Source organism: Protopterus annectens, chromosome 12.part0 (genome assembly GCF_019279795.1).
Source record: "Protopterus annectens isolate FY-2018-M chromosome 12.part0, PAN1.0, whole genome shotgun sequence".
Taxonomy (NCBI): domain Eukaryota; kingdom Metazoa; phylum Chordata; order Ceratodontiformes; family Protopteridae; genus Protopterus; species Protopterus annectens.
The window spans coordinates 123,143,635-123,169,719 of NC_056746.1; the positions used below are offsets into that span (position 1 = coordinate 123,143,635).

The 26,085-nt window shown below is 42.8% G+C and overlaps 1 protein-coding gene across 1 annotated transcript in view; it reads left to right on the top strand.

Moving 5' to 3' along the window:
- Positions 1-26,085, top strand: part of CLEC16A (C-type lectin domain containing 16A) — a gene marked incomplete in the record, with an annotated part of 3,039,290 nt that overhangs the window by 966,106 nt on the left and 2,047,099 nt on the right.

Sequence of the window (26,085 nt, forward strand, 5' to 3'; positions counted from 1 at the left end):
TCCCCTCCATGAACATCCCAAGCAGGAGAGAAGAAAAGGCACACCTTTGTTTGAGCCTTTGTGCACCTGCAGTATAATCACCTTAATACAGGGAGTGAGTAGAATGTAACAGTGGCCATATGATCCACTAATTTTGTAATGTTTCCCACAAGGCCTTCTGGGGTACACAGTTATGTGCTTTCTCCATGTTCAAAAAAGGCATAGTTTAAAATGAGTGAGGCAGCTTAGATGCACGAATTGTACTTCAGATAGGTGATTGCAGTCTTTAAGCTATATGTACATGAATAAATAACATGAAAGTAGCATTATCTGGAATGGCACCTACTGTTTGGAAGAAACTCGCATCTGAAATGACTGCAGTTAATTGCCATAAACACAAACATTTCTGCACACGGAACTGGATCGCATAGTACACTTGCAGATTACACTGTAAAGCCAGTAATGCACATAAAGTCCAGATAGTTTCTGAAAATTTGTGTTCCACACTTCCTAAAAGGAACATCATAATAAATAAATAGTGTTGGTGTAATGTACTTGCACTGTTTACAGTAATTGGTATTTCTTTGTCATTTAACAAGTGCAGAATGTTTTCGTTAGTTCACTTTGACTGCTTTCGCTGCTGTACTCCATTTTTTTTTTACAACTAATATAATTGGAGTGGATGAAAAATGTCTGCATTTCTGTGCAGACAGATGTTTTACATATTATAGAGATTCCAGTATGATCATTAATTATTGCAGTGCTAATTGGTAGCCATAAAGCTGAAGTAGATTCTCGTTTATTTATTTATTTTTTTTTTTGCTATACAGAAAGTCAGGTAATTCTCCTCAACCCTTTTCATGTAATACCAGGCACACAGATGGTAAATAACCAATTCATTTTATTTCATGGTGCTTTACAGTAAGCACTTTCTTGTCTTGGAAAGTGTGGGGTGAGTGCCCTTGGGAGGGTGTCGTACAGTATGAATTTACTTAAGAGGCAAGGTAAGGTTTTCCTCCCTCCCTGTCTGGTACCAGTTGTCACCAATGTCTTCCTGTTTTTTTCAGATGTGGTATGATTACACCTGGCTTTGGGTTTGTTGGTCTTGTAACCTACTTTCTCCTTCCCGTAAGAACTGTGAGTTACTGCTATTACTGTGCTATATTAGGAGCCTGACTGCATAACACAACGCAAATTGCACTGAACAGAACTTGTAAATTTAGAGTTTTCCAGTACACTTCCTCATTCTTTTTACTATAAGTGTTATTTTAGATCTGCATGGTCACATGGTAGTGGTAAAGTGTCAGTGTTTTGTACATGTTTACCCTTACAGTAAATATGACCTTTGTTGTATGAATCTTTGCAAACTAACTGGTAAAAAAGAATGATTTTTTTTTTGTTCATTTTAAATGAAAGAACAAACTTGCTTGTCTCTATGATTGGGTCCCTGAAGACAAGCAGATTATTATGTTTGAGACACTGATGCACGATATTCATCTCAAATTTCACGTGAGCAAAGCTCAAGAGGTAAATCTTGGCATCTGTGTCAAGAACACATAATAAAGGGTTAAATTCCTTTTTAACGCTTAGAGCTGTATCTGCTTTGTGTACTACTAGTTAAAGAAAAAAAGTTTAAAGTGATTTACTGGCTTAGACAAACGGTGAAGTCCTTGTTGAGCTCTTTCAAACGTCAGCAGCACACCCCTCACATTATTTTCTTAATAACAAATGATGAAAATTATGGGTCATTTTTTTAAATATTCCTCAGTGATGTTAAAACGTTTAACTGAACAATATGTTTTGCATCAGTATGCATTTTCTGAACAGTAAGGTGTGCAAAACTTTGTGGCATTTTTAACTGACAGTTATCTTCAGTGATTTTTACCAGTTGAGAAAAAAAATGGAGGGAGGGAGTAAAAATGTGAGACAAACTCAAGGAACAATTAGCAGAAAGAAAGGAAGCTGCTTTAACTTCTGCCACTGTTCTTTGCTGTCTGCATGGTCAGTTTTTAGTCTCAAGTGTGAGACCTGAGCATGACAGAGGATTGTATAATAGTTGCTGCCGTTGGATCTCACGCTAGCGAAGCCTTTAACAAGTTTATCTTTTTCCTGATTTCAGAACATAATCACACTGCTTCATGCACTACATTCAGTTAATGACTGTAATCAGTGCAGTACACTGCTTGCATAACCCTCATCCTCCCCTTATAACCAGTGCAGTAGAATGATTCTGTACCCTCTGTCCTCCACTTGTAACCAGTGCAGTAGAATGATTGTATTCCCCCGTCCTACCCTTATAACCAGTGCAGTAGAATGATTCTGTACCCTCTGTCCTCCACTTGTAACCATTGTAGTAGAATGATTGTATACTCCCACTTCCTCCGCTTGTAACCAGTGCAGTAGAATGATTGTATTCCCCCCGTCCTCCACTTGTAACCAGTGCAGTAGAATTATTGTATTCCCCCGTCCTCCCCTTATAACCAGTGCAGTAGAATGATTCTGTACCCTCTGTCCTCCACTTGTAACCAGTGCAGTAGAGTGATTGTATACTCCCACTTCCTCCGCTTGTAACCAGTGCAGTAGAATGATTGTATTCCCCCCCGTCCTCCACTTGTAACCAGTGCAGTAGAATGATTGTATTCCCCCTGTCCTCCCCTTATAACCAGTGCAGTAGACTCCCACTTCCTCCGCTTGTAACCAGTGCAGTAGAATGATTCTGTACCCTCTGTCCTCCACTTGTAACCAGTGCAGTAGAATGATTGTATTCCTCCCGTCCTCCACTTGTAACCAGTGCAGTAGGCAGTAGAATGATCATATGCCCCCCCCCCAGTCTTCTCCTTGTAACCAGTGCAGTACAATGACTGAATACTCTCTCTCCTTCACTTAACAATGACAAGAAAGGACAGGACAAGGAACTTATTACACCTTTTAAATACTGGTACTAATCCCGTAAAAGGGCAATAGAATATGATGATTTGTATTAGGTAGACTTCATGCAAAAAAACCCCCACCTCATTCAACCTGAGACACTACTCACAAGTCACACCAACTCTCATTGCCCCTAGAACCAAACTCCACATGCTCTGTCACACCAACTCTCATTGCCCCTAGAACCAAACCCTACAGCACAGCACTGCACATTCTCTGTCACACCAACTCTCATTACCCCTGGAACCAAACTCCACACCACTGCACATGCTCTGTCACACCAACTCTCATTACCCCTAGAACCAAACCCTACAGCACAGCACTGCACATGCTCTGTCACACCAACTCTCATTACCCCTAGAACCAAACCCCACAGCACTGCACATTCTCTGTCACACCAACGCTCATTACCCCTAGAACCAAACCCCACAGCACTGCACTTGCTCTGTCACACCAACTCTCATTACCCCTGGAACCAAACCCCACAGCACTGCACATGCTCTGTCACACCAACGCTCATTACCCCTAGAACCAAACCCCACAGCACTGTACTTGCTCTGTCACACCAACTCTCATTACCTCTAGAACCAAACTCCACAGCACTGCACATGCTCTGTCACTGCAACACTTATTACCACTAGAACCAAACTCCACAACACAGCATATGATCTGTCACTCCAGCGCTCATTACATCTAGAACCAAACCCCACAACACTGCATAAGCGCTGTCACTCCAGCGCTCATTATCCCTAGAACCAAACAAAATCAATATTTCAAACTCAGAATGCAACTCAAAAACACTTCTTCATCTAATCCAAATAGTCGTGCTTCAGCACAGGACATATCACAACACACACACCTGTTATTTCCTTTCAAGTTCTCTTCTCCTCTGCCAAGTTTACTGAAGATTGACCCACTTCAGACACTGATGTATGTATTGTGTGCTACACTCTGCCACTGATGTATGTATTGTGTGCTTCACTCTGCCACTGATGTATGTATTGTGTGCTACACTCTGCCACTGATGTATGTATTGTGTGCTACACTCTGCCACTGATGTATGTATTGTGTGCTACACTCTGCCACTGATGTATGTATTGTGTGCTACACTCTGCCTGACTGTACATTGTGTTGAGCTTGTTCACTGCAATGGGACAGTTTTGCTCTGTAACTAGTCTAAGCTACTCTGTTGTTGCTTACATTTTTGTATTTCCCCTGAGCTGAGCCTGAAATTGGTCAGTATTGATCACTGCACTGTCCCGGTAAACAAATATAAATAATTACATACACCATACCCCTTTATTGATTGCTTTATCATCACTGATAGAGACTTGTTCTGAGTAGTCATTGAGTGACCATGTCCTATTGCCTTTTTTGCATGAATCCCTTGTTTGGCATGTCCTATTGCCTTTATGCATGAATCCCTTATGTAAGGCTTCTCAAGCTGAAGAAACTACTGTCATTTGTTTCACCACTCATTCATTGTGATGTCTGAATTTCTTTTTAGCCCTGGACTGTGCAGCCAACTTGTATTAACTTATTTTAATTGTCACTCCCATTTACTGGGTGACACTTTGAAGCAGTATATTCTTTGTGGTTATGCAGTGTGAAAAACTCGAATGAGCTTGAATCTGCTATTTAATGTTTGTGCCATAGAGCTGGCCAGAGTATGTTAGGGTGAACAACAAATATTTGTCAACAATTAATAGAGGTGTTGTACATCTTTAAACAAACGGTCACTTTGACAGGATTTTACTTTGTTGGATCAAGCTTTAATTGTAGTTGCTATGAAATGCTGTCTACAAGGTCATCTGACTCGGGAGAAACAGAAAGTATGATTTTTTCATAACTTTTTTCCTCTGTCAACATTTAGAATTTGATCTCTGTTTCTTGTACGTCACACATTTCTACAGTTGCGTACTACTACCTCTGTTTCAGTCCCCCTTTTATTACTTCTTCTTTGACAACTGCTGCTTAACATACTCACCTAAGTACCTAATCCATGCTGAATCTGTAATCATTTTATTTCAATATTGTTTATACTCACAGTCTGTTATAATCTCTGTATGCCTTTCTCTCATTAATTATGTTTTAAGAGAATTTTCTCTGAGCTTCCATTGAAAAGGGGTCTTGCATGACCCATTCAGAACTTCCTGATAACTAAATCCAAATTAATAAACAAAATCAAGTATACTTTTCACTTTTCTTTGACTTTGTCTGATCTCATAGGTAGTATATTTAGACAGAGTGAGAACAGTGGGTGCACCTCAGTTTGGGGTGCAGAGGACACAGCCCCACCCTTCAGGAAATGATATGTGGCTATTGTGCAATGCGGTATTTTGAGTTGTGTTAGAGTGAACTACAGGCATTTCACTTATATCTCAACTAATAGACTCACCATTTCATTATGAATCCATTTTAGGTTCCGTTTAGTTGTGCATCAGAAAGAGTTACAATAAGTATCTTCTTTTTTTCTGCTTTCCATTTCTTATAATTTTATATATTTAATTATTTGTTTACTGGGTAAGTGAACTTGTCAAAGAATCCTTTTTGACAGCAACCAAGGTGAATTGCGGTAAAAACATTAGAAAAATGTATGTTTGAGTTGGTAACATAATATTACTTTAACTACAACAGTTATCAATTTGTTTAAAATAAATTATTTGTTTAGTATAACCAAGATAACAAAAATTGAAATGTAGCGAGTAGGACAGAGAAAAGGGGTTAGCCTTAGAGAATATAATACAGGGTGTATTTTCAGAAAGATAACTTAAAAAAGCACTTCTAAAGTCAGGAAAGCTACATTTTAAGTGTTCTGATGCCTCATTGTTATAGAATCCATGTAGTTGGAACAAGCTTGTTTCAGCAGGTAAACAGTGCATATGAAGGTCTACATACAGTAATTGTGAGTGACAGTCTGATACCCTCTTAATGTGAAATGATGAAAGATTGTTCACAATTTGTGATTCAATTTGTTGGGAGCAAAAGTATAGATTTTAAACTTTGTACATACAGATGTTCTTCGTTTTCCATTGCTGCAGTCCTGACTATTGGGTATAGTCCGCGTCCCGTCGGCCCGAATACCAGAGTATAAGGCTGACGTCGGTCAGGGTACTAATGCGCATGACCGGCGTCATATCCTCAGTCTTTTTGCCGCATGGTCCGATGCAGAAGCAGTTTTGCGAGTGCAGGTTGGCGTTCTGAAATATTTGTTTCAGACCGAAACAGAGTTGGCTAAGTACCCGTTGGGAACATTTTGGTTTTTCTTGCCTCAGTATTTTACGGATGTCAGAAAAAGTGAATAACTGTATTTCTTGTGAAACAGATACCTCATAGGGATTACCATACCTTGTGTATACCTTGTTTAGGGCCTGAGCACGGCGTTGTTGGTTGCAGCTCTTGTGCTAGGTTTAACAAGCGCACTATTAAGAGGAGGTTAGACTGTGCCAGGTTAGTGTTTGGGAAGCGTTGCAATTATAAAATGCCGTCGGATGCTCCTCAGAGCGCAAGGACAAAACAGCGAAGCCTAGGGTTGATGAACCGGCAGTCCCGGACGTCGGTTCTTTAGAAGGCTCAGTGGAGCCAGAGGTTTTGCCAGGAGTTTCCATGGAGTCCCAGGCAGAAACTTTACTATTTCAGGATGTGCCTTCTCAGGAGGTAGGCCAGGCTGAGGGGGCTTCTCAGGTGACTGTTCTTCCCTCTCTTCCCAAGGTAGTTAGAGCCTCTCCTTCTGTTGCCAAAACTTCTTTGAGAGGTAGGCCTAGTTCAGCTTCTGTGGGGGCTTCTCCTAGCATTTCGGGTTCTGTTCTAAGAAACATATGCTTAAAATGGCAGAAGATTTGATTACTATGATTAGAGGTTCTATGCCCCCGCCTGATAAGAGGCCTAGGGTGGAACCGGAGTTTGATAGTTTTGAACAGTGTTCAGAGGCTTCAGAATCTTCTGTAGAAGAGATGCAGGAGTATCCTACTTATTCTGATTCTGATGTGGATGATTCCACTCCTACAGCTTCTCCGCCTGAGGATTTCTCATTTTCAGAGACTCTGCATTCCATGAGGGAGCACTTTAAATGGGAAGGCCAGGATTACTCTGATTCAGGAAAAGGCTTAGGGAATTCTTGTTTTACCCCAGCATAGGCCTTTAGCTATTCCTCCTGTGTTGAATGTGGTGGAAGATGTTTTGCAGAGGCTTCCCTGAACCCTGACTCTTTGCCTCCTGCTCCTGTTAAGCCTGATAGGTATTATAGGGTGCCCGAAGCTCATAAATATTTGTTTAAGAGTCCTAGAAACTATTTCTCAAGGGCCTAAAGGTGTTAAGGCTTCTGTGGTTAAAAATCCTGTTCCCACTGATAAAGAGGCAAGGGCTTTGGATAGGTGGGGAAAGAAAGTGTATACTTCTTCCACTCTAGCCATGAGAGCATTGAATTGTCAGTTTCACATGTTAAAATATCAGAATTATCTCCTTTCACAATTGAAATCTAAGGTGGATGCTTTGGCGGAAGGTATTGAGTGTAAAGAGTTGCTGGATTTGGTTCATGTGTCTGAACAAGTGGGTAAGCATTCTTTGCAATGTGGTTTTGATGCTGTACAGGCCTCCTCGAGGGTGGCTGCTACCAGTTCTGTTCTTCGGCATGCCTGGTTGAAGGATCAGAATTTAGCTGAGCATGTTAAGACAAGGATTTTGGATGCTCCTTTACAGTCTGATGTGTTGTTTGGATCGCCTGTGGAAGCAGTTTTAAAGAAAATGGAGGACAAAGCTAAGTCTATGCAAACTGTTAAAGATTTTTTGCAGGTGCAACCACCAAAGTTTAGTAGAAATTGGCCTGCTAAGGGGTGGACATATCCTGCTTATGATTCCCAGTCTAGGGGTAGGTCTAGGCGTGGTAGGGGCAGGGATCAAGGTTCTTTTAGGCCTAGAACAGGAGTTCTCCTGCTCAGACTTCTGGTGAGGGCAGGGTCAGTCCTTTCGTAAACAAACCCAATGACCTGTCTTTTCAGCTGCCAGCAGATTCCCGTCTGGCAGCTCCTTTGGGAGGAAGACTGTCTCTTTTCACAGAAAATTGGGATTTAATTACTCAAGACAAATGGGTGTTGGATATCATTCACCACGGTTACAGATTTTATTTCCATACAATGCCCCTTTCAAAGGCATGCCAGACGTTCCTCCTCCACAAAGAAAAGAGGCTCACAAGCAAGTTTCTCAGTTACTTCAGATAGGGGCCATTCAGCCAGTCCCTGTATCAGAAAGGGGCCTAGGATTTTATTCTCGCCTGTTCCTTGTACCAAAGAAGGGGAACACGTGGAGACCAATTTTGGATTTATCTCTCCTCAACACGTTTTGGACATTCCCAAGTTCAAGATGTTGACGTTACAACAGCTTTTACCTCTGCTGGGCAAAGATCACTGGATGGTAACTTTAGATCTCAAGGAAGCTTACCTTCATGTGCCTATAAGGCTACGTTGCAGGAAGTATCTGCGGTTTCGAGCTGGAAATTCTCATTATCAGTTCTCTGCATTGCCCTTTGGCTTATCTACTGCGCCCAGAGTATTCACAAAGGTTCTGGCTCAGTGATAGCTTACTTCAGGCTTCAAGGAATTCAAATCTATCCTTACTTGGACGACTGCCTGATTCTGGCTCAAGAAAAGGAAGACCTTCTACAGCATCTGCAATATGTTATAGCAGTGCTAAGATGCCTAGGGTATTCTGTGAACGAAATAAAGTCCAGTCTAGTACCCTCTCAAGACATGTGCTTTCTGGGTGTGAGACTGAATACAGCAGCCCAGATGGCCTTTTTAACCCCGGACAAACAAAAGAGTCTGTCACTTTACTTCCATCAACTATCTCATCAGTCCGTGCTGACTGCAAGGACAGTCCTTCAAGCATTAGGGTTCATGGCATCTTGTATTCTGGTGCTTCCCAATGCCAAACTGCATATGAGGAAGCTACAATGGTATCTCAAAAATGTATGGACACAGCACTGCCAGGATTTGGACACTGTCATTCAAATAATACCTTGCCTTCAAAAGAATTCTTGTGGTGGGCTCAGGAATGTCACCTAAACAAGGGACTCTCTGTGACCCGGCCAGAGGCGAGTCAGATCTTAACGACAGATGCCTCGGACATTGCTTGGGAGCTCATCTAAATGGAAAGTGGATACAAGACAAGTGGCCTGCCAGACTACAGCATCTACATATCAACATGAAGGAGATGTTAGCAGTCCAGTTTGCATTAATGGCTTTCAAGGAGTTACTTCTTCCAGGGCAGGTGTTGATTCTAACAGACAACACAACTGTCATGTGGTACATCAACAAGCAAGGGGAACACATTCTTATCCTCTATGCAGGCAAGCAATGATTTTATGGGAGACTGCGCCTTGCAACTGACTCTTCAGGCAAGGTTTCTGCCAGGAGCACAGAACTCCTTAGCAGATGTGTTAAGCAGACAAATCATGGATCCCCACAGTGGAAACTGGATCTTCATGTATTTCAGAAACTGACAGTGTCATGGGAACTCCAGACATAGATCTGTTCGCTTCTCCACTAAACCACCAGCTGCCAAAGTATTGCACAAAGGGGTTTCATCACACAGCTTGGAAAGTGGATGCTCTGTCTTTCAGTTGGAAAAACCTTCATGTGTATGCCTTTCCACCTCTGCCTCTTCTTCCAAAGGTACTATTAAAGGTCAGACAAGACAGGCCAAGGATGATTTTGATAGCTCCAGATTGGCCTCGGCAACACTGGTACCCACTACTACGGAGTCTGGTAAAGAAGCCTCCATGGCCTTTACCTCTGATTCCTCATCTGTTATCTCAGAAGGACGGTCATCTGCTCAATGTCAAGCTTCATTCTCTTCATCTAACAGCCTGGCATATTCTGTGTTGAAACACAGCAGGTCTCAACTTCCTCAACAAGTTTTAAATGTGATTATGGAAGCTAGAAGACCTAGTACAAGGAGAGTGTGAAAAATGGAAGAGATTTTTATTTTGGAGTACAGCAAAGAATTTGGAGATTTCTGAGCCTAATTTGAGTGTGGCTCTTCTATATCTTACTGAGTTATTGGACAAAGGTTTGTCCTTCTCTTCCATTAAGATTCATGCTGCAGCAATTTCAGCTCACTATGATTGTGACCCACCTTTGTTTTCGCATCCTTTGTTCAAGCAGTTTCTTAGAGGGGCAAAGAATATAAGACCCCCACGTAGAGCTCCTACTCCTGCTTGGGATCTCAATTTTGTGTTGGAAAAACTTACTCTACAACCTTTTGAGCCTGCAGCTACTGCTGAAATGAAATACTTGTCATGGAAGACTGCTTTTCTGTTGGCTATTACTTCTGCAAGAAGGGTGTCTGAGTTGCAGGCCCTTATGGCAGTAGAGCCCTTTTTGATTTTCCATAAGGATAGGGTATCATTACGTACTAATCCTTCCTTTATGCCTAAGGTGGTTTCTAGTGTGGCTTTAAACCAAACTATTCATTTGCCTCCGTTTTATGCAGACCCTCCCAATAAAGGGAAAAGATTTTGCACACTTTAGATGTACACAGGCAATTGCGTTATTATTTAAGCAGGACTAAGAATTTTAGGCAGTCTCAGCAGTTGTTTGTTTCTTTTGCCTTGAGTTCACAGGGCAAGCCTGTGTCAAAACAAACTATTTCTAGGTGGATTGGCTTTTGCATTGCATTTTGTTATTCCCATCATGGCAAGGAGATTCCAGCTGGGATTAGGCCTCATTCCACTAGGGCTACTGCCACTTCAACAGCATTTCTAAGGGGGGTGGCAACTAAGGATATTTTGGAAGCAGCTACTTGGAGTTCAGTGCATACTTTCTCTAAGCATTATCACCTTCCTATCTACTCTAAGTCTAGGGCTGGTTTTGCCACAGCTGTTTTGCAAGGCATGTTGTCAGCTCCTACTTCTTTATGATTTGCCAGCCTCCCTTACCTCTGCTTTGGGATTCTACCCAATAGTCAGGACTGCAGCAATGGAAGAAGAAAATAGTACAGTTTTGTACCTACCATAAATGTAGATGTTGATTCCATTGCTGCAGTCTCCCTCCTTCCCTCTGTGTTTAGGGGTGGTTGTGTAGGTGAGTTTACATGTATATATTTTGTATATATTGTTGTATATATTGTACATGTTTTGGTGCAGGTATTTTGGGACTTGTCTTTTAGGGTCTTCTGACATCTGGGGCAAGAAAAGACTGAGGATATGGCGTCGGTCATTAGTACCCTGACGTACTGACGTCAGTCTAATGCGCCTGACCGACGCCAGCCTTATCTGGTATTCGGACTATACCCAATAGTCAGGACTGCAGCAATGGAATCCTCGAACATCTACATTTATGGTAGGTACAAAACTGTACTTTTTACCAAAGTGAAATATGAAACGTTCCATAACTGGGAAGGAGGTGTTATAATTTAGTAGGTGAAGAGTCAGAGGGTTTTATTAAGTAATTTAGGGCTTTTTGGAATAAGGATACATTTTCAGAATTACTTAAGTGATAAACAGCAGGGAAAATGGGAGCTTAAGAGACTGAATGTTTTGATCTGTTGAGTTGCATGTTTTAGAAGTCAGAAGATTTGTAATCATTAGAACCACCTAAATTGATGTAGAGGTTTGGACGTAATCCTTTCTTTACAGATATGAACAACAGCTGCAGGATCAAGCAGAACTCCCAAGATATTCTTAGTGTTATGTAGGAGAAACAGAGTTGTCATCAGGGTCAAAAATACAAAGGGAGATGCCATGTCATTGGTTTGTGTGAAATGTCATTTTTGTTTCGAAAATTAATTTTAGAGAACCAGTGACGGCTCTGTGGCACAAAGCGATAAAGTCATGACAACAACACAGATATCTCATGTGTGATTAGTGTTCCAAGCACTATGTGACAGCAATGTGGATATCTCAAGTGTGATTAGTGGTTTGGGAACCACATTACAACAATGTGGATATCTCAGTTATGATTAGTAGTTCGGGAACTACATGACAACAATGTGGATATCTCAGTTGTGATTAGTGGCTCAGGTACTGCATGATGACAGCACAGATATCTCAGTTGTGATTAGTGGCTCAGGTACTGCATGATGACAGCACAGATATCTCTGTTGTGATTAGTGGCTCAGGTACTGCATGATGACAGCACAGGTATCTCAGTTGTGATTAGTGGCTCAGGTACCGCATGACGACAGCACAGATATCTCAGTTGTAATTAGTGGCTCAGGTACTGCATGATGACAGTACAAATATCTCATTTGTGATTAGTGGCTCAGCTACTGCATGGTGACAACACAGATATCTCTGTTGTGATTAGAGTTTCAGGTACTGCATGATGACAGCACAGATATCTCAGTTGTGATTAGTGGCTCAGGTACTGCATGATGACAGCACAGATATCTCAGTTGTAATTAGTGGCTCAGGTACTGCATGATGACAGCACAGATATCTGAAATGTTATTGGTGGTTCGGGAACTACATGACAACAGTGTGAATATCTCAGTTATGATAAGTGGCTCAGGTACTGCTTGAGGACAGCACAGATATCTCATTTGTGATTAGTGGTTCAGGTACTGCATGACAACAGCACAGATATCTCAGTTGTGATTAGTGGCTTGGGTACTGCATGGTGATAGCACAGTTATCTCAGCTGTGGTTAGTGGATCAGGTACTGAATGACAATAGCACAGATATTTCAGTTGTGATTAGTGGCTCAGGTACTGCATGACAATATCACATATATCTCAGTTGTGATTAGTGGTTTGGGAACTACATGACAACAATGTGGATATCTCAGTTGTGATTAGTGGGTCAGTTACTGCATAACGATTGCACAGATATTCCAGTTGTGATTAGTGGCTCAGGTACTGCATGATGACAGCACAGATATCTCAGTTCCGATTAGTGGCTCAGGTACTGCATGATGACAGCACAGATATGTCAGTTATGATTAGTGGCTCAGGTACTGCATGTCGACAACACAGATATCTCAGTTGTGATTAGTGGCTCAAGTACTGCATGACGGCAGCACAGATATCTCAGTTGTGATTAGTGGCTCAGGTACTGCATGACGACAGCACAGATATCTCAGTTGTGATTAGTGGTTTGGGAACTACATGACAACAATGTGGATATCTCAGTTGTGATTAGTGGGTCAGTTACTGCATAACGATAGCACAGATATTCCAGTTGTGATTAGTGTCTCAGGTACTGCATGATGACAGCACAGATATCTCAGTTGTGATTAGTGGCTCAGGTACTGCATGAAGACAGCACAGGTATCTGAGTTGTGATTAGTGGCTGAAGTACTGCATGACGACAGCACAGATATCTCAGTTGATTAGTGATTCAGGTACTGCATGACAACAGCACAGACATCTCAGTTGTGATTAGTGGCTCAGGTACTTCATGGCGACATCACAGATACCTCAGTTGTGATTAGTGGCTCAGGTAGCGCATGATGGCAGCACAGATATCTCAGTTGTGATTAGTGGCTCAGGTACTGCATGATGACAGCACAGATATCTCAGTTGTGATTAGTGGCTCGGGTACTCCATGATGACAACACAGAGATCTCAGTAATGACTAGTGGCTCAGGTACTGCATGAAGACAGCACAGATATCTCAGTTGTGATTAGTGGCTCAGGTACCGCATGATGGCAGCACAGATATCTCAGTTGTGATTAGTGGCTCAAGTACTGCATGATGACAGCACAGATATCTCAGTTTTGATTAGTGGCTAAGGTATTGCATGACAATAGCACAGATATCTCAGTTGTGATTAGTGGTTTGGGAACTACATGACAACAATGTGGATATTTCAGTTGTGTTTAGTGGCTCAGGTGTGGCATGATGACAACACAGATATCTCCGTTGTGATTAGTGGCTCAGGTACTGCACGGTGATAGCACAGTTATCTCAGCTGTGGTTAATGGCTCGGGCACTACATGACAGTAACACCTTTATCTCTGGTGTGATTAGTGACTCAGGCACTACATGACAACAACACAGCTATCTCAAGTGTGATTAGTGGCTCGGGCACTACATAACAACAACACAGTTATCTCAGGTGTGATTAGTGGGTCGGGTACTACATGACAGCAACACAGTTATCTCAGGTGTGATTTGTGACTCGGGTACTACATGACAACAACACAGTTATTTCAGGTGTGATTATTGGCTCAGGCAGTAACTGACAACAACACAGTTATCTCAGGTGTGATTAGTGGCTCAGGCACTACATGACAACAACACAGTTATGTCAGGTGTGATTAGTGGCTCTGCCACTACCTCACAACAGCACAGTTATGTCAGGTGTTATTAGTGCCTTGGGCACTATATGACATCAACACCTTTATCTCTGGTGTGATTAGTGACTCAGGCACTACATGACAACAACACAGTTATCTCGAGTGTGACTAGTGGCTCTGGCACTACATAACAACAACACAGTTATCTCAGGTGTGATTAGTGGGTCGGGTACTACATGACAACAACACAGTTATCTCAGGTGTGATTTGTGACTCGGGTACTACATGACAACAACACAGTTATTTCAGGTGTGATTATTGGCTCAGGCAGTAACTGACAACAACACAGTTATCTCAGGTGTGATTAGTGGCTCAGGCACTACATGACAACAACACAGTTATGTCAGGTGTGATTAGTGGCTCTGCCACTACCTCACAACAGCACAGTTATGTCAGGTGTTATTAGTGCCTTGGGCACTATATGACAGCAACACCTTTATCTCGGGTGTGATTAGTGGCTCGGGCACTACATGAGAACAACACAGTTATCTCAGCTGTGGTTAGTGGCTCGGGCACTACATGAAAACAACACAGTTATCTCAGGTGTGATTAGGGGGATCCAGTATCTGTCTGCCTGGGATGACATGATCGACAAGCCACAATGCTTTGCCAGAGATGGCCTGCACCTGTCGCCCCTGGGATTCTGGATGCTGGCTAAGGCTCTAGCCACCCCTATAGTGCCTTTTTAGGCAAGGTTCAAATGACAAATTCACCACCCTAACAGGTACAGGCAAGAAGAATCTGAGGGTATTGCTACTCAGTGCTAGAAGTCTAAACCTCAAAATGCACTCTCTCGAGGTACTCCTTAAAATGGAGAACATCAACATCTGTGTAGTGACAGAGACCTGGTTCAAGGCTCCAGAGAGTACCCCTGCATTACCAGGCTATAATTCATACCACACCTTTCGGCCACCTAACCTGGACCGAAACACTAAAGGTGGAGGCGTGTCCATATTCATTAAGGATATCCACACCTCCAGGCTAGTTGCTCAGCATAATGCATCCAAGATTATCCAAGTGTAACTAACTCTGGGCAAGACCGCAGTACAAATTGTAGCTTGCTACAGATCCCACACCATACCCCAGGATTCCCACTCCTCATTTCTTAATACATTGGAAAATATTAGGGTACAACCTAACACCCTAATAATGGGTGATTTCAACTACCCTACCATTAACTGGGAAAACTACTCATGCACCAACTCTTGTGCTCAACGTTTTCTGGAATTCATAAATTCCAATGCCATGGATCAACTTATCCACACCCCCACCAGGGGCAGCAATATCCTAGACCTGGTTATTACCAACATGGGCAACCGGTGCTCCACACCTGAGGTCAATTCCTCGTTGGTCAGATCTGACCACAAGCTAATCACCCTAGACATCCACATCCCTCTCCCACCCCCCATTAGGGAAACCACAGTAAAAAATTTCTCCAAAGCCAACTTTACGCTTCTTAAGACAGAAGTGGCAAACTTCACGACACCCATGCTGATGGACAATAGAGGTATGACTGCTGAATCCTACACAGATGCACTTTATAAGCACTTACACAAGTGCATGGATCCTGCAATCCCTAACAGAACCACGATGCTATCCTCCAAAAAAAGGAAGCCAATCTGGTGGTCCCCTGCCATAAACAAACTCTACAACAGAAGAAAGAAACTGTTGCAAAAAAGAGTAAAATCCCATGATTGGAGAAACTCTCTGGTCAGCCTAAGTACGAAGCTGAGATCCCTCATAAAATCCTCCAAAGCTAGTTATGAAAACAATTGCCACTGACTCTAACAAAGCATTCTATAGCTATGTCAAAAATCTCAATGGCAGCACTCAGATCTGCTCTGAGTTACAGCACAATGGCACTAAATATACAGAACCAACTGATATTGCCAACATCCTGGCAGATAGGTTCAGTGCTAACTTTACCCCCTGTCATCCTCTAAAGGGCCCATTTCTATACCAGACGTCACGGCTGCACAGGTAAAAAACACACTATCCAAAGCCAAGAACAGAGCCTCCATGGGACCTGATGACATACCAGGCTGTGTTCTACATGAACTACAGAACGAACTGGCACCCCACCTAAGTACCATGTTCAATCATAGCCTCACCTCAGGCTATGTGCCCACTGAATGGCGCACAGCGACAGTTATCCCACTCCACAAAGGGAGAGCCACCACAGACCCCGGAAACTACCACCCCATTAGCCTAATGAGCCTGGTCTGCATGGCTGTGGAACGTAGCATCATGGAACTTGTAAACAATGACATTGGTAATCTCCAAACTCAGGACCCTACCCAGTCGGGTTTGTAAAAGGCAGATCATGTCTCCTGAACCTGATAGACTTCTTTGAAGCAGTCACCAAAACCATAGATGAGGGTAAGGTGGTTCACACAGCCTATCTAGATCTCGCCAAGGCTTTCAACACCATCCCCCACTCTGGAATTATAGATAAACTCACTAAACTAGGTATAAATCCCTATGTCACAAGATGGGTTGCCAACTGGCTCACTGGCAGAACCCACACTGTGAAAGTAGCAGACTCCAAATCCAACTTCAGACCAGTGACAAGTGGAGTATCACAGGGTTCAGTCCTGGGTCCTCTCCTGTTTGGTATCTACTTCTCTGAAGTACAGGCCAACTCAGAAGGTCTTTGGCTCACAAAGTTCGCAGATGACTGCAAACTAGGAGCCATAATCAAAACTCCAAAAGATGTGGACATCCTACAAAAGGGCCTCACTGAGACAGATGCCTGGTGTCAAAGCCATGGCCTCAAGATCAATGCCAAAAAGTGCATTGTCATCCCTTTTGGTAAAAACTCAGTACCCATGAACTACCACATAGGTGGTAGTCTACTTAACACCAAAAGTGTGATAAGAGACCTTAGGACACAGGTGGATAGTAGTCTCTCCTTTGATAATCACATTGCCACAGTAGCCAGGAAATGCTTCTACGTGGCACACCTCATCACAAAAGGTTTCTCATCCAGGAAAAAAGAGGTCATTGTTCCCCTCTACTTGTCACTCATTAGACTCATTATAGAGTACAATGCCCCTTTTGGTATGTACCTCACAAGACATCTACAACAACTGGAAAGGCCACAGAAGTACCTCACAAAGAGGATTACCAGCCTCAAAGAGATGCCCTATGCAGACTGTCTCAAAAAACTGCAGCTTTACTCCATTGCATATTGCCTACTCAGAGGCGATCTCTGCCTAACACACAAAGCTATGTCAAACCCAGAACTTTTAGACATGCTCCACTTAAAGAAATCCCAATCCCTATGAGCTACACGCTCTAGGGACCTAAACCTCATCACCACAATAAACAGAACATGCTGGAGGGATAGATTCCTGTTTCAGAGACTTCCCATACTCTGAAACAAACTACCTATCTATATCAAACAAAGTTCCTCATTAGCACTCTTCAAGAAAAATCTTGATGATTGGATGGGAGATAGGAAATTCACCCCGGGGATCACTTCTGTGGCTCTGCTCGACAGTGGCACAGGAAAATAATTTTCTTGGGTGGCGAATGCCAGGATACATTTGGCTAGGCTTATATAGGCCCTAGGGACAATAGCCTAGTACCTACCTATGAACCTATTAGTGGGTCGGGCACTACATGACAACACAGTTATCTCAGGTGTGATTAGTGGCTCAGGCCTACATGACAATAACACAGTTATCTCGGGGGTGATTAGTGGCTCAGGCACTACATGACAACAACACAGTTATCTTGGGGGTGATTAGTGGCTCGGACACTACATGACAACACAGTTATCTCAGGTGTGGTTAGTGGTTTGGGCACTACATGACAACACAGTTATCTCAGGTGTGATTAGTGGCTCAGGTACTGCATGATGACAGCACAGAGATCTCAGTTATGACTAGTGGCTCAGGTACTGCATGAAGACAGCACACATATTTCAGTTGTGATTAGTGGCTCAAGTACTGCATGACGGCAGCACAGATATCTCAGTTGTGATTAGTGGCTCAGGTACTCCATGATGACAGCACAGAGATCTCACTTATGACTAGTAACTCAGGTACTGCATGAAGACAGCACAGATATCTCAGTTGTGATTAGTGACTCAGGTACAGCATGATGGCAGCACAGATATCTCAGTTGTGATTAGTGGCTCAAGTACTGCATGATGACAGCATAGGTATCTCAGTTCTGATTAGTGGCTCAGGTACTGCATGACAATAGCACAGATATCTCAGTTGTGATTAGTGGTTTGGGAACTACATGACAACAATGGATATCTCAGTTGTGTTTAGTGGCTCAGGCGCGGCATGATGACAACACAGATATCTCTGTTGTGATTAGTGGCTCAGGTACTGCATGGTGATAGCACAGTTATCTCAGCTGTGGTTAGTGGCTCGGGCACTACATGAAAGCAACACCTTTATCTCGGGTGTGATTAGTGACTCAGGCACTACATGGCAACAACACACTTATCTCGGGTGTGATTAATGGCTCGGGCAGTACATGACAACAACACAGTTATCTCAGGTGTGATTAGTGGGTCGGGTACTACATGGCAACAACACAGTTATCTCAGATGTGATTAGTGGCTCGGTACTGACAGCAACACAGTTATCTCAGGTGTGATTAATGGCTCGGGCACTACATGACAACAACACAGTTATGTCAGGTGTGATTAGTGGCTCAGCCACTACCTCACTACAACACAGTTATGTCAGGTGTGATTAGTGCCTTGGGCAGTACATGACAACAACACAGTTATCTCTGGGTGATTAGTGGCTCGGGCATTGCATGACAACACAGTTATCTCAGGTGTGATTAGTGGCTCAGGCACTACATGACAACAACACAGTTATCTCAGGTGTGATTAGTGGCTCAGGCACTACATGACAACAACACAGTTATCTTGGGGGTGATTAGTGGCTCAGACACTACATGACAACACAGTTATCCCAGGTGTGGTTAGTGGTTTGGGCACTAGATGACAACAACACAGTTATCTCAGGTGTGATTAGTGGCTCAGGAACTGCATGACAGCAACAACCGTTATCTCAGGTGTGATTAGTGGCTTGTATGATGCACACACAGAGCAGCAACAAAGGTTTTTAAGCCTTCACACCACAGCAGCTAAGCTGATAACAGCTCAATGTCTGAGACTGTCCTGCTTGAAAACTCTGAGTGTGTGTGTGTGTGTGTGTGTGTGTGTGTGTGTGTGTGTGTGTGTGTGTGTGTGTGTGTGTGTGTGTGGCTGTTTGGCAATCTGTCTGTGTTAATTCTCAGGCTTTCACTGAAAGTGCTTATCTTGGAAATGGGGACTAAAGCACATTATGATATTGTCATTTCATACTTTATTGTTATTATTATTATTACTATTTTTCAGAAAATTCATGACATGTATGTCAGCCATTAGAGTGGATGTTACCTTCATGCTGTTGAAAATGCAGACCCTCTAAACTAGCGAAATAAGCTCATGCATGGAGCACTGTTTGATTAAGTGACTTGCTCAGAGTCAAACAGTAGGCAAATGGCGGTAGAAAGAATCAAACTCTTGACTATGCCTTAATCCACCACGCTAACAGTCAGACCTTCACTAACGTCTTCATTCTCTTTTTACTGAGGATTGAGGTCAGTAATGCCAGTAATTAGTTTCATAGTTCTTGTCGCTAACAGCCAGACATTCACTAAAGTCTTCATTCTCTTTTTACTGAGGATTGAGGTCAGTAATGCCAGTAATTAGTTTCATAGTTCTTGTCGCTAACAGCCAGACATTCACTAAAGTCTTCATTCTCTTTTTACTGAGGATTGAGGTCAGTAATGCCAGTAATTAGTTTCATAGTTCATGTTCACCAGATGCATGTTGATGCAGAATCTGTTGTCCTGTTAACTCTTTATGTCAATTAAAGTAGTCTGCCTTTTATTTGTAGTTAATTTAGCAGACCACCTCTGATTTTCCTTTATAATTATGCCCTCTGCCTGATGACTTCTTTTTTTTTCTGGTAAATCACAAAGATTACTTTCAGTTTATGATGTCAGTCATTAAAGGTTCATAGATCCTTATTCAGAAAATGTATGTGCATGTAATACCTGTTGTTTTGTTAACCTTTTAAGTGAATTAGATTTGCCTGGTACTTAAGGCTCTGAGCTCTTAATGAACTGTTTCCTGTAGTCAAAAGTACAGGGACTTGATGCTATGTCTATTTTGTCCTTTCCACAAAGGATGGAATTTGGGTCTTTGAATCCAACTTCAGCCACTCTCAAACTGTGGATCCAGTGCTCAGTCTTCTATCTTTACCCATAATCCCTATAAGGAGAAAGCTACCTCAGATCTCTTTTGACGGTCAGTTTCTACCGACATGGTCCTTTGTGCTCCGGCTCAATTTGTCAGAGATAAATGTATTTTTTAAAGAAATCTCATTTGTTTTCTGTTTTTTCTTGGTGCATAGTTTTTCTCCAGTTTCCTTGATCTCCCTTTACTGTTATATATTAATACTTTCTTTTTAGGGTGTTCTTTTAATCTTTCAATCTCTTGGCATCAATTGGCTTTTCTCTTTCTTTTTCATCTATCCCTGTGGGTTAGCAGTGCTATCACCTGTTGTTCAGGATGAATTTTTTGACAGTGTGCTACTTTCTTGTTTGGTCATTTCCAGGATGTCTGAAAAACTATCCAGGTTTTAATATGTGTGGCTTGTTGGCCACAAGCTTCAGAATCTAGATGTACAGACCAAATGTGTATACCGCTTGGGGGCTGCATACCTGAATGAGCAGTGTAGCACCTGTAAGACCTTTGGACACACAGTGATTATAGAGTGGAGGAATACGTTGGGTCTTCAGGAGCTTTTCCTTGGCTCCGTAGGAGAAGGACTTGGGGGCTGCATACCTGGATGAGCAGTGCAACACCTGTACGACCTTTGGACACAGAGTGATTATGGAGTGGAGGAATACCTTGTGTCTTCAGGAGCTTTTCCTTGGCTCCGTAGGAGAAGGACTTGGGGGCTGCATACCTGGATGAGCAGTGCAACACCTGTACGACCTTTGGACACAGAGTGATTATGGAGCGGAGGAATACGTTGGGTCTTCAGGAGCTTTTCCTTGGCTCCATAGGAGAAGGACTTCTAGATCACTCTTCTGCTTTTCTTCTGTCAACGATACTAGCTGATCATGCCAAGAGTTAGAAGAACGCTAAGGAAAACTTAAAAGAGAGAGAGAAAGAAGAAAAAGAAGTGGTCCACAAATCACTCTCCTTCATTTGCTCTGTCTCCCATGATTTCATAAACTTCAGATCCTGTCCTCACTTTGGGACCTCTCCTCATCACATCTGGTACACCTCCCTTCCCACAGTCACATTTTTGTCTGAAGTCATTATCTTCCAGATTGAGATCCCATATTCTCCAGGAAAGATCATTTCATCGGATCTCTTCACTGTCCTCCACTGCTTCCTCTGCCCACTCAGATAGATTGAGCAGGTCTGTCCATCTCTCTCATGAGTGGTCCCTCAATTCAGAAGTAGCAAATTGGATCTTCAGCCAGTTGGGTTAACCTTGATGCAATCTCTTTGCATCCCCTACAACACCAAATGCAGCAGGTACTTTGCCCTGATCCCTCTGAAGGGGGAGTCGCAGAAGGATGCCGTAGTCTACAATTGTCCTTCCGGATTGCTCTATACCTATGTAACCTTCCCTCCTGCCCCACTGATATCGAAATCCCCTTAGAAAGCATTTTTTAAAAAAAGGCTGCAGTGTTTCCTATCACTCCCTTTTGGAAACAGGTATGGTTTCTCTTCCTCTGGTCTCACATGGTTCACGCTGGGATCAGCTCCACATCTCCTGTCTTACACAGCGGGGTTGCCTCACCCAAACATTCATGCCCTCAAACTAACTCCATGTTTTCTCCAGTGCTAATGATGGCTAGACAGTCCAGGCTTTCTTCTCAAGTTGTTCACATTTTGACATGTTTTCAGAGACCTTCCATCAGGAAGAGCTGTAAAAGTAAGTGGAAAAGATTCTCTGTTTTGGCTTCCAGAAAAAAATAAACCACTTTTTAGTGCCTTCCTGGCCATTTTGGGTTTTCTAGCATCTCTGTTTCATGGCAGAGCCAGTTAAACCACTTATAAGGTGCAACTATATCCAACTTTTATATTGGGGAAAATCACTCCCCCATGACCTTCCTTAGACTGGCAAAAGGGTTTCTCAGGGGTAAGGGTGAATACATACTACACTTGCTGGAGGTGCATTATCAGTTTCAATTCTATTTGCATTGTACTAAGAGATGCAGAAAGACTGATTAGTTATTTGTCTTCTTTTCCTCAGCCAAGATGGGAAAAGGAGTATCTAAGGTAACACTGTCCCATTGACTCTTGGAATGTATCTCCCATGTGTAAAAAGAAAAGGGTGTATCCTTATTTAGACCTCTTAAGGCTCACTCAGCAAGATCTGTAGCTACCACTTGAGCTTTCTTCTCCAGAGTACCTCTTGATGACATCTGTGCTATTCCTACCTGGTCCAATGTTCGTATCTTCATCTCAAACTAAAAAATTTATAAATTGGGCTTAGTCAAGGTCAAGAGCTTCCTTTGGTTTGTCTGTGTTCCAGAATATCCTTCCATGAGACCTCCCACGTGTTACAGTAGCTGGGAACTCTGTCCATTCTATTGAAGAATGGACTTGAAGGGACATCACATACGAACATTATGTCCTTACCATAACGATAGATCTGTACCATTTGCTTCAGTCTTTCCTCAGCTCCTCCCCTTCATTCCCCCTTCCTTATCCTTTTTCTGTGGGTTCAGGATCACATACAAACATTATGTACTTACCATAACGATAGATCTGTATCATTTGCTTCAGTCTTTCCTCAGCTCCTCCCCTTCATTCCGCCTTCCTTATCCTTTTTCTGTGGGTTCCAAGTGTCACCGTACTGAGCTTCTTGGCCCGATCGTGTGCTCTTCAAAGCCTGTGCAACAGCTTGCTTCTTTGCACTATTGTTTTCTTGGTTATTATAAGTCTGGAGGTAATATTCCTATCTCTGGTATTGGGGGAAAACTCATTTTGATGCCTCTTTCTCCTTTCAGGGGATTATGGCTAAGGAGAACAGCCTGAGCACTGGATCCAAAGCTTGAGAGTGGCCAAAGTCAAATCCTGCTTGGATCTGAAGACCCAAATCCCACCCATATAGAGCAACCCCCTAAAAGTAGACCCAGTGGTATGAGACCAGAGTACTCAGGTTAATAGAACTCTGAACTTTGACCACCACATATCTACAGTGGTGAGGAAGTCCTTCTGTGTGGCACATCTCATAACTAAAGGCATGCCATCTAGATATAACGATGTTATAATTCCATTGTACTTGGCCCTCAGCAGACCAGTTGCTGAGTACAATATACCCTTTTGCATGTACCTGACAAGACACTTACATATAGCTGGAGAGACATCAGAGATTTTGCACCAAGAAAATACAATGTACACAAAATGTGTCTTGTGCAGAAAGATTGAAAGCTTAAGCACTGTATTTTGTTTCCTACAGGCTACTAATGGGTTTTCTGTGCTTGTCTACAAGGCAGTCTCTGACCCAGCCCTGACAGAAATGTTACACATTCGTAAATCAAATCGCATGAGGATCGCTTGCTCCAGGGATCTTAACCTAGCCTTGGATATGAACAAATCATACTGTACATTATCTGTACTTAAAGTTACATTTGGTCGAATGTTTGTTGTTAAATTTAACTGTCGAGGCTACCCACTAAAGTGAGCTAACCTGTGTAAGTGATTTATTACTGTTTTTCCTGCATTTATGTGTACTTTCTAACCTAAAAAACAAAAAAAATATCCTTGTTTTCCCGCCTTTCTTGACTAGTTTAGACCAGTATACAGGCTTTGCTGTATTCTGGACTGTGGTGTAGTTCCTGTGTTGTCCATTGCCTTACTTGGATAAAAGGAAGTTTTTTTGCTCACCAGTGGGAGTGGGGAGCCTTGAGCAGCTTATCTGTCCCTGAAGGAGTGACCTCAGCACAAGAGCTTGTAGTAATTGGTCATTTCGGACCATTTCCAGCTCTTTTGAAGTTCCCTGTTTAAAATCCGCCCCTGAGCGTTTTTTTCTGGCTATACTACTCAGAAACAGCTCCTCGTGGTCCTGCAGAGTGGTGCTAGCAGCAGAGAACTGAGAAAAGCGACTACTTTCCTGATCTAAGTATTTTTTTGCTGTTTTTACCTGAGAGACCTTCCTTTTCTTACTTTGAACAAGTTTAAACTGCTTTATTACCTGTTTTTTGTATTGCACATTATCTGCACTTAAAGTTACATTTGGTCGAAAGTGGGAGTGGGGTGGCTTGAGCAGCCTATCTGTCCCTGAAGGAGTGACCTCAGCACAAGAGCTTGTAGTAATTGGTCGTTTTGGACCATTTCCAGCTCTTTTGAAGTTCCCTGTTTAAAATCCGCGTTTGCGCGGCTTTGCGCGATTGTGGGCATAGTGGAGCGCCGGTTAAACAGGCGTAAACTATTCCTGGCTCCGCCAAGTCTACACTTCAGTTTTTCCCTTAAGAAAGCTCGACTTTCAACAAAATCAGTCTATTCGCTTTATCATAAGCCTAGCACTTGCTCCTAAAAACCTTTCTTTTAAGTGAAGCACCCTTAAACTAACGTAAGCACGACATCCACCTACAACCCGTGCTAATACCCACTTCCCTTCAAAGTCCTCTCTCTGACCCAGTTACACATCACCCCCTTATACTATTCTGGCATGTCGAGTGGTATATTACTGACATCCTCTCCAGTTCAACTGGTTAATCTGGGAATCCTGAGACAATGTTACAGTTGTCTCATGTACACAGACAACCCTCTCCTCCTCCACACAAACACATGTGAGAGATGCAACTATATAGCCAAACTGGAGGCTGAACTCTCTCAACACAGGACTAGCAAGACCAGACAGGAGGAGAAGGTAACCACACACACAACAAACCCAGTCTCACATAAACCAACCACAACTTCAAACCAAACACATAATAACACAAAGACATACTCGGAGGCTCTAATAAAAAAACTTACTGAAACAACAGAGGCTCCCAAAGCAGATATCCAAGAAAACACCACCTCAAAACTCTGCACATGCAACACATAGTACACAAAGTCAGTCTGCCAAACAATCACAGCCCTTGAGGCGAAACACCATGCCTGATACACTAGTAATAGGTGACTCTATAGTCAGACACACTGATGTCCCACTTACCAGGCTGAACAAAGAGAGGGTAACGGTGAGCTGCTGTCAGGAGCTAGGATCCGCCACATAACACAAGCACTCAGGTCACTCCAAAGCAAGTACAAATATGACTCCATCATTGTCCATGCCGGTGTGAATGACCTGAGATGTACCTCCTTGGACTACATGAAAAGAGACATAGAGGAGCTCTCTGATTATGTAGCCCAGGCCGGTATGACCCTGACCCTGAGCAGCATCTTGCCCTCACCAAGAATGATGCCACAATACAAAGACAAGATGATCAGCTTTAATAATTGGCTCAATTACTGGTGTCATTCTAGGGGGATCCAATGTCTGTCTGCTTGGGGTGACATGCTGGACAAGCCATGCTGCTTCGCAAGGGACGGCTTGCACCTGTCACCACTGGGCTTCCGGATATTGGCTAAGGCTCTTGCCACCCCCATAGTGCCTTTTTTAGGCAAGGCTCAAAAGACAAACCCACCACCTTAGAAAACAATAAAGGAAAAAAACTAAGGGTAATGCTGCTCAACGCCAGAAGTCTTAATCTCAAGATGCAGGCTCTCGAAGCACTACTCAGTATGCAGAGCATCAATGTCTGTGCAGTAACTGAAACCTGGTTCAAGGCTCCTGAGAGCACCCCAGCCCTACCAGGTTATACCTCGTATCATGCATTTCGGCCCCA